This window comes from Narcine bancroftii, chromosome 1 (genome assembly GCF_036971445.1).
Source record: "Narcine bancroftii isolate sNarBan1 chromosome 1, sNarBan1.hap1, whole genome shotgun sequence".
Classification (NCBI taxonomy): domain Eukaryota; kingdom Metazoa; phylum Chordata; class Chondrichthyes; order Torpediniformes; family Narcinidae; genus Narcine; species Narcine bancroftii.
This window is the reverse complement of record NC_091469.1, coordinates 330,351,350-330,364,839: the sequence shown is the minus strand read 5'-3', so window position 1 is coordinate 330,364,839 and position 13,490 is coordinate 330,351,350. Positions and strand designations below refer to the sequence as shown.

Sequence of the window (13,490 nt, the reverse complement as noted above, 5' to 3'; positions counted from 1 at the left end):
TTTAGTCTAGCAGAAGGTAGACAGATTCGCCATCAGCAGAAATTGCTGGCTGCCTCATACAGTCAGAGAAGGGGACACAAAAGATAGCCCTTCAAAGTCATGGAGTGGCTATGGATTCAGCTCTAGCTCTCCTGCAGCCTCACAGACTCCATAAAATTGGACATATATATGACATTCTTTTGTTAACTGGAGCTGGTTCCCTTGGGTTTTAACATTTTGACCAACCTGATTCATCAGACTTGTCTAAGACCTTGCAGGTTAAATCAAATACATTACTTTCATTCAACATCCTTGTTATTGCATTCTGAAGAAGGATCATCATCCTGAAATATTAACTTTGTTTCCATCTTGATAGATGCTGCCTGACCCACTGAGACACTCCAGCATTTCTATTTTCATTTCAAAAATATTTTTTTAGCTGTAAAGTATTGGGGACATCCAGAGTTCATGAAAGACATGATATGCAGTAGGTATTTGTAAAAACAATGTGGGATAAACTCAGCAGTGTACTTCATCAAGGTATGAGCAAAATGTTGAATAAAATTGAGGGGGGGGGGGAAATCAGGGGGAGGAGCACAGTCCCACAGGCTGGAGGTAATAGGTGGATAAGGGAGGAAGGGCACAGCAGCAAACAGGGGGAGGAGGGATGGCTGGGGGAATGGAGAGGGAAGGGTTTGAAGAATTGGAGGAAAGGAGACAGAGGGATAGGGATGAGGGGGAGCGTGGGGAGTGGTCTAGCAGAAAGTCGGTTAATGCCGTCCGTTTGGAGAGTGCGCAGATGGAATATTAGGTGTTGCTCCGCCAATTTACGGTGGCCCTGCTTTAGCTGTGAATGGGGCCATGGACAGTTGGTGCAAGAGTGGGGCACGGAATTGAAATGGTTGGCCACTGGGAGATCCCTGTCATTGATGCGGACAAAGATATTTGTATTTGTCCTGTTTTTTTCGCAAGTTTTCAATGAACTTATTTTAAGACGCAAGCATTATACAATGAGCAGATGAATGATTCATTCACACTTTGTGTGGGCATTGGTCTCCACATTTACTGTGAAAATGAATGCAGAGTGAAGGAAACAACCTTCATAAGTGTGATTTCTATATGTGGCTATTCTGTAAGTATGGGTGGAAACTATAACAATTTTGCTGTGGATCGAACAACCTTTTTTAGAATTTGCTGTATGTTGTTCAAGAGTTATCATGTGTTGGACATTCCTAGAGATTTTGGCAGATAATATTTCTTGTCTGCAGTTATAATGTGGATTGATTTGTGTGGATAAATTCTCTGATAGGGTCTTGCTGGTTATGAAGCTTCGGTTGACCAAAGTATGCATTAGAATGCTCTTCGTGGACTTCTATCCATACCAGTGGAAAATAAATGGAAATTACTGCAGTCATTTCCAGATATGGAGAGTCTACCCCTGCTCCTATTTTCTGGTGTATTTCAGGAGGTGGGAAAAGGCTGTGAATTTGAGGGAAACCAGCAGGGCAGGGGATGGAGAAGTGGAGGTGTAATAGGGAGTGCGAGGAAGAGAGGAGGAGGAGGAGGAAATGAGAGATAAGGAGACTGATAGACTGTGTCAAAAGTTAAGTAACATGCAAGGGGTTTCAGCTTGGTGACATTTATATTGTGGGGGGAAATAATTTAAACTTTCTTGATGCATCTCACAGAGGCATGGACTCAATTAGTACTAGTTGGCTTCAGCTTTACCTCAAAACTGGATCATCTGGACATTCTAAGGCTCCAGGGGTGGCTAACCTTTTAATTTTTAATTTAGATATTCAGCATGGTACAAGCCATTTCGGCCCATGAGTTTATGCTGCCCAATTAACCTACACCCCCGGTATGTACTTGTGGGCCGAAATGCCCTGTTACCTTGCTGTATGTCTAAATTAAAAGGTTGGCCACCCCCTGTAAGGATGAGTTGCTGCTCTATTGCTCTGGAATGAATGGAGAGAGAAGGATAACTGGTGGGATATCCAACTCAGTAAGAGCGAATGTTCTTCATTTGTGTTAACTGTTCTGCTGCTTGACCTGCTGTGTTTACAGCATTTTTTGTTTCATGTGTGTAATACTTAACACTTAACACTCTTTACTAATTGACAGCACTTCTTGATATTGGACCAGGCCCTCAGTCAGTCAAGAGCCTATGGTAGTTGGCATGCAATGCCCCTAACATTCCCCCTCCCCATTTCATTAGATTTCATGCAAAGAACTACAGTGGAAGAAAGTCATCTTCAATCTGAAATTACTCCTTGACTAAATTTTGGCTGTCTGTTTTTATGTGACTGGACATTGCAGTGCATTCTCATTACATGCCTTTGTAGTGGATTTACACCTGAAAGGTGATATATAAATGCAAGCTGATGATGCCATTTGTCCATTACATTAACTTCCACTGTGCACTCGAGAAGCATAGCTCACTTCTGACCTCAGTTAACCATATTTGTGGGTTTGGTCCCAAGTCCAGATACACAAACCCCAAGTCTGTGCACTCCAGTGATGACAGGGTCAGATATTCAGGAGACATTTTTCTTCATGGACACAATGCATGTTAAACCTTGCACACCAAAAAATGTTGGAATAAGAGGCCCTGGGTTGCATTTTCTTTCTTCTTAATGCACCATGTCTTTTGTTGTCTCAGGGACAGACAGAGATGCACCATTGACTAGGAAATGGTGTGCTGACTGTACCTAGCACAGCAACACATTTGATAGGAGCAGTGAGCAACCTTTGTATCAGTTTGTATTCCACTTTCCAGAGGAGGTAACAAGGAGACTTGTAATGGTGAGGAAAAAGGCTGCTTTCTTGAGACACTGCCTCTTGTAAAATGTCCTTAATGAAGTGATGCCCATGATAGTCCTGGTCAATTTCACAACTCTCTGTAGCCTTTTCCTGTCCTGTACATTGGCATCTCCAGCCTGTTGCAACTAGTCAGAATGTCCTCCACGGTGCACCTGCAGAAATTTGCAAGTCTCTTTGGTGGCATTTGTACCTGTTATATGGTCAACACTGGTGGTGATGTAAGCAAATTTATAGATTTTATTTGAGTTGGCTACACAGTCATGGATCTAGAAAGAATACATCAGGGGACTAAGCATACAGCCTTGAAGTGCCCCTGTGTTAATGAGTGATTTCAGGGCAGGGGTTCCAATCAAGCTGCATGGCATTGTCTTGCCTGTTGCTGCAACGGCTCTTACTTTGATCACCTTCTAATATTTTTCAGATCTTTAGAGAAAGATTTATCCTGTGTTTTCCTGCAAGAATCACACTTGAGCACATTGCTGAGGAAATGCCCATGTCATTAGCTGAATAGTGCTATGGCCAGGTGGTGGTGGAAACTGGAATGGGTGGTTATTTTTACCTATTTCTGGTGCACACGTTTGAAACACTGAAGCAACGTGAGATACCTTTGCCGCTTACAAGCACAGAATGCTGCGGCATTTCAGGGGAAAATAAATTAATGCAAATCGATGGTAATGCCCAAAATAACATTTCCTGGGAAAGGCCAAATCACCTTTCTGCCTTTAAACAAAGGAAGAAATAACAGAAGTGAACAAGGAGTGTCCAGATGCTCCAAAACTCCAAAAGTGCCGGAGAAATTATGGCATTTATACATGCATCTTTCACAGCATTGACTTTAGAGCTGTGGTCACAGATAGTTTAGAAACTCCAGTGGCACAAGAAAGATTTAGCAAAGCTTTGACAAAAGGTAGAGGTTATTATGTCTAAATCTGCATAAAAATAGAACTTATCCTATGAGCTCCAATAAATAGAAAGACAATGTCATGTGATTTGTTGTCTGTAATTATGTAACATAATTCAGTACTATTTCCTTCGATCAATCGTTGACAAAAACAATCTGCTGGAGGAACTCAGCTAGTGAGAGAAAAAAAAAATTGTTGACTTCTTGGTTCCAAACCCTTCATCAATTCCAGCATATTGCAGTCTTTCCAAATTGGATGACAAGCCCTGGAGTAAATTTCAAGATTCCAGATGTCATGTAATAGGACAGGACATGGAATATTACACAAAACTGGCTTCTTCCTGCTGTAAGAGTCACCAATTTAATCGTTCATAGAAGTTTCTTGAAACCTTGGGGGATTTTAAAGCCCACCAAAGTGGCCAGAGGAAGTCCAGAATGAATTTATCACAACTGTAATCAAGTACATATTTCTTCAGGCTTCATGAGGGATGTTTAGGGATCTGGAGACTGCAGTTTCTGGAATCTGAAGTGAAAAACAACTTGCTGGAGAAACTCAGCAGAACTCAGGACATAAGGAATGATCAATGCTGTAGGCTGGAACCCTTCATCAGTTCCTCCAGCGGATTGTATTACATTAAGGGATACATTACCCTGCATCTTTCTTCTGCAAAATCACAAGATATCCTTGAACTCCAGGAGCCATGTGTGCCCTGGTAGGCATTCTGACTTTGCTCAGAATAATCTAATATTCTGTTGTATGGAAATCTCAGTCGTCTGGCAATTTCCTCATCACACTCTCTTTAAACTCCTTGGATTTTAATTCCAACTCTTCACTTAAACCCTCCGGGGCTCTGTTTCCTGCACTTCCTTTAATCGGACAGATTTACTTTGTGACAGTATGTGATTAAAAAAAGGCAATTAAAAGTGTGTCAATGTATTGATAGGAATAATATCCAACAGTCTGAAAACATCTGCCAATCCACCACCGTCAAGGTCCACAAAGGATGCCATAGAACATTATAGCATAGAAATAGGCTCTTTGGCCCATCTAGTCTATGCCAAACTACTATTTTAAATTTACATTTAGACATACAGCCCTTCTGGCTCATGAGCCCATGCCATCCAATTATACCCAATTAACCTACAACCCTGAACATTTTGAAGGATGCAGCCAGAAAAAATCCACGAAACATGGTGAGAATGTACAAACTCATTACAAACAGCGCCAGATTCAAACTCAGGTCACTGACACTGTAATAGCGTTGCACTAACCGCCATGCTAACCATGCCGCCCCACTAAACTTGCCGCCTTGCGCCACTGACCTGCAACCAAACCATAACCCTCCATATCCCTCCCATCCATGTACCTGTCCAAATGTTTCTAAAATGTCATAGAACCACATGGATGGATCTGAAGGTTGTCGAAGAATACAAGATGATATAGATAACATGCAGAGTTGGGCAGAAAAGCAGCAGATAGATTTCAATCTAGATAAGTGTGAGGTGATGCATTTTGAAAGGACTAACCAAAAGGCGGAATACATGGTTAATAGTTGGTTACTTAAGAGTGTGGATGAACAGAGGGATCTTTGGGTCCAAATCCATACATCCCTCAAGGTCGCTGCACAGGTTGATAGGATAGTTAAGAAGGCCTATGGGATGCTAGGATTCATTGATAGGGGATTTAATTCAGGCGTAGAGGTCATGTTACAACTACAAATCTTTGGTTAGACCACACTTCAGAGTTTTGTGTTCAGTTCTGGGGTCACCACATTATAGGAAGGAATGTGGAAGCTATGGAGAGGGTGCAGAGGAGATTTACCAGGATGTTGTCTGGATTGGGAAGCAAGCCTTATGAGGCAAGGTCAGCAGAGATGGGACTCTTCTCTTTGGAGTGTAGAATGATCAGAGGAGACTTGATAGAGGTCTACAAGATTATGAGAGGCATAGATAGGCTGGACAGCCATTGCCTGTGTCCTAGGACAGGATTAACAAACACCAGAGGACATATGTACAACTTGAAGGAAAGAAAGTTTAGGGGAGACATCAGGGCTAAGTTTTTTACACAGAAAGTTGTGGGTGCCTGGAATCTTTGCCGGGATGGAGATGGAAGTTGAAATATTGGGGGCATTTAAGAGACTCTTAGACTTACACATGGATGAAAGAAAAATAGAGGGTTATGGGGTAGGGAGCGTTTAATACAGTTGTTCTCAACCTTTTTCTTTCCACATACATACCACTTTAAGTAATCACCAATATGCCATTGGTGCTCTGTGATTATTAAGGATATGTGAGTGAGAAGGGAACATTGAGAACCACTGCTCCAGACCCAATTGTTACTGAAATATTTTGCTCGAGGAAAATTGTCATTGGCCCATTACCTTTGGAGTTATGAAACCGTGAACATAATGAGTCAATTAGGTATGATTAAAACTTTTTCTTTTCACTCACATACCACCTTAAGAAATCTCTTACCAATCGCAAAGAAATTATGGCATAGGGAATACTTAAAGTGGTATGAGAGTGGAAAGAAAAAGCCTGAGAACCACTGGTTTAGTACTTTTTCTTAAGAAGGGATATATGGGTTGGCTCAACATTGAGGGCTGAATGGCCTGTACTGTGCTCTATTGTTCTATGTTGTAGTCATTTAATGTTCATTAGAAAGGTGATTGGCTGTCATTACATGGCTGAGATGTGGTGGTTAATATCAGAATGGTCTCAGCTTGTTGTTTTTTAAAATGCATTTTTTCTGTTGTAGTTTCTTTGAAATGTGCTGTGCTATCCCTCTCTATTCATTAGTCATCAATGACAATTCTGGGACATAGAGGACTTGAACCAGATCCTTGCCAGTGATAAAGTAGAATGTTTTCATTGGTCACCTGTTACATTTCCACAGTGATGTTTGTAATAGGCACCCAATTTAGTAATGCTTTATAAGATGAACTTCTGGCTTTTCGCATGAAAAGAAAAGATGAAATTGTTCACTTGGGTGCAGCAGAATTACCACCAATTGGTATTGCAAAAAAACTTGCAGTGTAAACATGTAAACAAAGAACTGTAAACAGATAACAAATGTAAACAAACTGACTGTGCAATACAGAAGTAAGAGTCCTTAAATAAGTCTCTGATTGAGTTGGTCATTGAGGAGTCTGATGCTCTAGGGGTAGCAACTGTTCCTGAACCTGGTGGTGCGAGTCTTGTGGCACCTATGCCTCTTTCCTGATGGCAGCAGCGAGAACAGAGTGTGTAGATCCTTGGTGATCGCTGCTGCTTTCTGATGGCAGCGTTCCCTATAGATGTACTCAATAGTGGGGAGGGTTTTGCCTGTGATGTCCTGGGCTGTGTCCACTACCTTTTTCAGGGCTTTACGCTTAGGGGTATTGGTATCCCCATACCAGACCATGATTCAGCTGGTCAGCACACTTTCCACCAAACCTCTGTAGAAATTTGCCAGGGTTTCTGGTGTTATACCAAACTTCTGCAAACTCCTGAGGAAGTAGAGGCACTGACATGCTTTCTTCACTATGCCATTGGTGTTTGGGTCCAAGAAAGATCCTCCAAGATAGTGACTCCCAAGAACCTAAATTTGCTCACCCTCTCCACCTTTGATTCCCCAATGATCACTGGATTGTTTACCTCTAACTTTCCTGAAGTCAGTGATCAGCTCCTTAGCTTTGGTGACATTGAGTCCAAGGTTGTTGTTGGTGCGCCATTCAGTCAAGTTTTCAATTTCCATCCCATATACTGACTCATCCCCTTCCTTTATACAACCCACTACTGTGGTATCTTCAGCAAATTTATAGATGGTGTTATTGTCATACTGGGCTACACGGTTGAAGGTCACAGACTTTCAAGCTACATCTGATGGCTAACATGATGAAGCTGGATGATGGAAGAGAGAATGGTAGGAAGTCAAATCTGCCAAATGCTTTGGGCAGGTTGGTGTGCAAGAAAGGATAGAGCAAGCTATGGAGTCCCAAGGTATGATGGTTACAGTCAGAAAGAATTCTAAATCAAATGTATTCAATTACTCAGTGCTCACTGTGCCAGAGAATGGACCAGATACAGCCATGGCTGCCTTGCTGAAGTCCACCTCAATCCCATTACATCATTGGATGTCCCTACCCAGCCAGAAAACATTTTTCCTTCATCTTCATACCAGGTGCCACAGACCTCTGAAATCTAGTGAATTACAGAAACGAAACATCTCCACAAGCTCCAGGACCTTGCGATGTCCCAGGTCACTTTCTAAAATTCCTCTGGAACCTTCCACTCACTCTCCTGCGATACATTCAAAACTCCAATGAAGACCTGAAAACCAACTCACCAAAAATAAAACTGTGATATATTACCACAGAGGATCCCTGGCTTTGATCTCCTGCAGAGGTTGTAATCATCTCTAAAAAATATCTGTCCACATTATTGATATTAAGGACTTTTCCATTGTGCACTATTAAGGATAAAGATCATGTTATGGTGCAATCAGAGATATTGCAGTGATACACTTTGCCTCTTCAGATGCAATTTTCTTGCTTCAACATCAAAATAAAAAGTACACTTGTTGCTCTACGATGACAGTAGAAGGCAATATAAAAGAAGGAAAGAAAATATCAATCTAATTTATCAGTTTCAAAATTTATTGTCATGAACGTGCCACAAAATACTTTGTGGCAGCATTACAGGTGCAAAAATATTGCTATAAATTCTGTGGTTGTGGTTCATTGTTCATTCTAAAATCTGATGGCAGAGGTAAAGAAGCTGACCTTGTGCTGCTGGGTGTTCATCTTCAGGGTCTTGTACTTCCTTCCCAATAGTAGCAGCGTGAAGAGAGCATGGCCTGGATGGTGATGGTCCTTGAGGATAGAGACATCTTTTTTAAGATACCACCTCATGTGGCCAAGTTCACAACTCTCTGTAGCCTTTTCCTGTCCTGTACATCGGCACCTCCATATGAGACAGTGATGCAACCAGTCAGAATGGACTTCATGGTATCCAGAACCTGTAGAAATTTGCAAGAGTCTTTGGTGACATACCAAATCTCTTCAAATATCTCAGGAAGTATAGCTGCTGGCGAGCCTTTTGTGATTGCATTGACATGGAGGCCCCAGGATAAATCTTTAGAGATGTTGATACTCAGGAACTTGAAGTTCCTAATCCTTTCCACTCCTGACCCCTTGATGAGGACTATTTCGTGCTCTTCTGATTTCCCTCTCCTGAAGTCCACAATCAGCTCTTGATTTTACTAACATTTGACTGCAAGGTAGTTGTTGTCTCCCTCCTGTCTGTTTCCTCATTTCTATCTATGATTTTGCTGACAACCGTATACAACCTTTAAATATGTTTTATTTTGGTACCTGAACTGCATCTCACCTGACACCAATGTATCCTTTCAGATCATAAGGCCATAAGACCTAGGAGAAGAATTGGGCCATTCAGCCCATCGGGTCTACTCCACCATTTGAATCGTGGCTGATTTCTATTTAACCCCATTCTCCCAACTTCTCCCCAATTTCGAGGCGCAGTGCCCAAAACTATGTGCAGATTTCCAGTCGGGGTGTGATGAAGGCTCCAAGGAACTGAAATGTAACAGCTGGCAGGGGATAAGCAGTTATATTTCATGAACAATTTGGCTTGGAAAATATTTGCATTTAAAACAATATAGTTCATTGTGAAAATGAAAATAGTTTTCACACAATGTACTGTGTGTTGTCAGGCTCTATGGAATCAACACAGTCTCACCACTAGTTAAACACCTCATAATTTTGGTGTTTGTTTTAGTCACTAATTATCATTCCCTTTATCAGTTCTCACACCTAGTCTCATCTGGAATTTCAGTTTAGTGGAGAAACAAATTTACATTCATTCAGAAGAGCCATTCTTCACCTTTCTTTGGCTATGGCCTCCTTCGAACTTTGCTCAAAGTTTACAGGCCCCCTTCCCTGTGAAACAGTCAAGTTTTGGTATCTTCTGTAATTTAGTCTTTCAGACTACATAAGAAACATAAAAATATTTAGGTTGCATGAGGTGAAAAGAAAACAAGGCTTTTACTTCTGTGGCCCCTGGAGTTTGGGGGAGGGAAGCCATAGGCGCCCCATTGAGAATGGCTGATTTAGAGTCATGTTTGGATCTCCTTTGAATGTCTATCTGCTGTAAACTGGATCAATTTAATCAACTGTTTTATTTGCATTCTTTGAGTTAACTCTTGCACAATTGTATCAATATTTTAGACAGATAGTTTGTTTGTAAATACTTAGGCAAAAACTATCAATAAAAAACCAATTCCAATGGTAACTGAATCAATCAGATCAAAGTGAAGCACGAAAGTCTGCAGATGCTGTGACTGTAGTAAAAACACAGAAATGCTAGAGGAACTCAGTAGGCCCTGCACCATCCATAGGAGGTAAAGATATATTACCAATATTTTGGGCCTGAGTCCTTCCTCAATCCCTTGAAGCGTCAATCAGATCTCAACCTATTTAGGCAGCTTGTAAGATGGGAGATGGATTGGTATATTGGTCTTGCCATATTAGTATAATCCAACTGATGGAGATATTGAAATCCTTTTACAATGTCTCAAATTTATTTTTTAATCATTTCTGGGATTATTGCAAAATGGGTTTATTATCATTGCTGTTTGTGCTCCCTTTTCATTCCTTTTCCTATCTTCTTGGGTATTAAAACAAATGATTAAAAATGAAAAGAAAAGATAGGCATTACTTTATCCAGTAATCTGATTTTCAGTGAAGAATTTGGACTTGAAAATTGATTTCCAAACAGGAGTGACTCTTGGACAACATTGATCCTATTTACTATCAGCCATTGTTGATGGTAATCATATTGATTAGCTAGTAAATTGGGCAGGAGAAGGGCAAATTCAATTTAATCTTGATATGTGCGAGGCGATGCATATTGGGGGATTTTATAAGGGAAGGGCACACACTAAGGAGGTAATTGTGGACTTCAGGAGAGGGAAATCAGGAGAACACGAACCAGGGGTGAACCAAGGGTTAGGATCTTCAAATTCCTGGGTGTCAACGGCTCTGAACATGGGGTGGCATGGTTAGCATAGCAGTAGCGCAACACTGTTACAGCATCAGCGATCAGGACTGGGCTTCGAATCCCGTGCTGTCAGTAAGAAGTTTGTACGTTCTCTCCTTGTCTGCGTGGGTTTTTCCTGGGGGCTCTGGTTTCCTCCCGCCTTTCAAAGTCTACTGGGGGTGTAGGTCAATCGGGTGTAAATTGGCAGCACAGACTTGTGGTGGGCCAAAAGGGCCTGTTACTGTGCTGTGTGTCTACATTTATAATATAAATTTAAAATTAAAATTAAAATGAATTAACTTAACATTTAAACATTTTAAAAATCTATCCTGGGGCTTCCATGTTGTTGCAATCATGAAGAAAGCTCATCAGTGGGTATATTTCATGAGAAATTTGAGGAGATTTGTTATGTCTCCAAAGACTTGCAGATTTCTACAGGTATACCACAGAGAGCATTCTGACAGTTGTATCACTGTCTGGTATGGAGATGCCAATACACAGGACAGGAAAAGGCTGCAGAAGATTGTAAACTTGGCCAGTGCCATCATGGACATTAGTCTTCACTCCATTAACGGAATCTACAAGAGGCGGTGTCTCAAGAAATTATCTTATTTCCTCAAGGATCCTCACCACCCAGGCCATGCCCTTTTCTCACTGCTACCGTCAGGATGGAGGTACAGGAGCCCAAAGACGAACACCCAATGGTACCAAAACAGTTCCTTCTTCCCTCTGCCATCAGATTTCTGAATGGACAATGAATCACAGACACTACCTCATTTACTCTTGTTTTTGGACTAATGTAATTATTTTAAAAAAAATGTAATTTATAGTCATTTTGCACATGTAATGCGGCCACAAAATAACACATTTTGTGACATGCTCATGAAAATAGATTTTGATTCTCATTTGTTTTCTCAGAGGGTATCCTGAGGTTCTAAAAAGATAGAAAGAAACTCCCTCCTATGGTAGAGGTGTCTTAAACCCACAGGCTGTAGATTTAAGATGAGGGCTAAGGAGAAACACACTGCTCAACAAGGAAGGTACGAGAGCTGGTGTAACGACTGGACTGCTGCTGATGCGGACTGGGGAGAGCGGTGTGGTGGAGACACAGCACTGCCCAGGCTTAATACAGACAGTTCCATACAGGCATTGAATGGCCTGTTGGAGAAGCTGTCAATGTTTTTAAATTAAAATCCTGCAACCACGTGTCTGTGCCAAAGATGGCGATGCCGGTGCTCAGCAGAAGCCACAAGGGGATGCCGAATCTGGGGACAGAGGACCAGCGGAGGGTACCAAAACCGAGAACACCCACTGGTGAGAAGAAGCAGAAGCAGAGCAGATGACCCGACAGGACGGTAACCACAGCAGAGTGGATCAATGAGGGACCCAGTGGCTGAAGGACACTACAGGACGACGACCATGGCAGAGGATTAGTGGCTGAGGGACCTCCACAGGGTATGGGCAACTTGCAGTCGGGGGACTTGCACGGGCTGCGGCCTGCTGGAGATTGCCTCATGGGTACCAGGTATTGGAGAGGATGCTGAGGGCAAGGAGGGCCCCTAAAGGGCCTTGGGCGCTCAAGGCTTCCTCATCGTGTTGGAGATTTGGATCTGGAGTTCGGATTGCCAATGGATGGAACAGGAGTCTGCGCAACTGCAGAGGCCGCGGGGAAGCTGGAGGCGAATCCATGAACACTCAGTGATTCTGAAGGGACTCCCTTTTGCTTCTTTCTCTCGTACTGTAAGAGGCATCAGGCAACATTAACGGTGACTCTTTGTCTGCTTTACAGCAGTCAGGAGGCAATTTTCTGTAATATCACGACAATAAGGTAATCTTGAAGACGGTGGAGGCAGTGACTCTGACAACTGTTAAGAACTATCTGGACAAGTACCTGAATAATCGAAGCAGCTGCAGATCAAATGTTGGTAAATGGGATGAGTGCAGAAAGAAAATGATAATATTTCAGTACTGCACTGGAGTTTTCAACCTCTGGGTTCTGCGAGTAAAGTAACATTACATCAGGAGCCAAAATTGCAGTCATGGTGCAGAAACATGACTCACAAGGAGTTTAGAGCTCTCTGACCTCAATTTCGTGATTAACATGGACCCTTAAGATCCATTACCACGCCTTTTTCATCGTGTGGCTGGAGAAGGTGATTTCCATTTGCAGCTGCAATGAGAGAACAAAAAGAGAAAGGGTCTATGAACGTGAATTATTTTTACTCTCTGCTTGAACCGAGCATAGGAGGGGCTAGCATGCAACCAAGCAACAGAAGCCTGGCACCTCTTTCCCCCAGCTTTGCTCGTGCTCGTCTCCACCCACCCTTATTTGGCGAATGCGCGCTCTTGGCTCCCGCCGCAGCCGGGGAACGGCGGGCCTTTATTTGGAACGGTGCGGGAGGGAGGGCGCGCGCGCGCGCGTTCTCCGAGGATTGTTTCGTCACGCGTTCTCAATCACAGAGCCCGGAGCGCGAGCGGGGCTGCGGCTGCGGAGGGAGAGGGAGAGCTTGGGCAGGAGGACCACATTGCAGGTAATGCCCCGGCTCTGTGTTTTCGCCCGTGTGCTTGTTTGTTTAAAGGGCAGTGAACTTTGATAGGAAGTGTATAATGATTATGCAGGAGCGTGTGCGCGCAGATGCAGTGCCGTGGCTTTTCCTCTCCATCCCTTTTTTGTTTTTTTTTTGCATTTGTTCGGGTCCTGTTTGTTTCCTTCCCAAAACTAGACGACGCCGAGTCACCGGTGGTGAAT

General features: G+C 42.6%; 1 long non-coding RNA gene across 3 annotated transcripts in view; it reads right to left on the bottom strand.

Moving 5' to 3' along the window:
* The window catches only part of LOC138748401 (uncharacterized), a 42,743-nt gene extending 29,603 nt beyond the window's left edge, over window positions 1-13,140 (bottom strand). For 2 of the 3 annotated variants that reach the window (XR_011347995.1, XR_011347998.1), the window contains exons 1-3: window positions 13,065-13,140; window positions 12,825-12,911; window positions 12,633-12,737 (exon numbers count right to left, since the gene is read on the bottom strand). This is a non-coding gene — a long non-coding RNA (uncharacterized lncRNA). Of the gene's footprint in view, window positions 1-8,414; window positions 8,557-12,632; window positions 12,738-12,824; window positions 12,912-13,064 lie in introns of those variants that run through there. The other variant, XR_011347996.1, reaches the window with a different exon arrangement.
* Window positions 13,141-13,490: the final 350 nt, after the last annotated feature.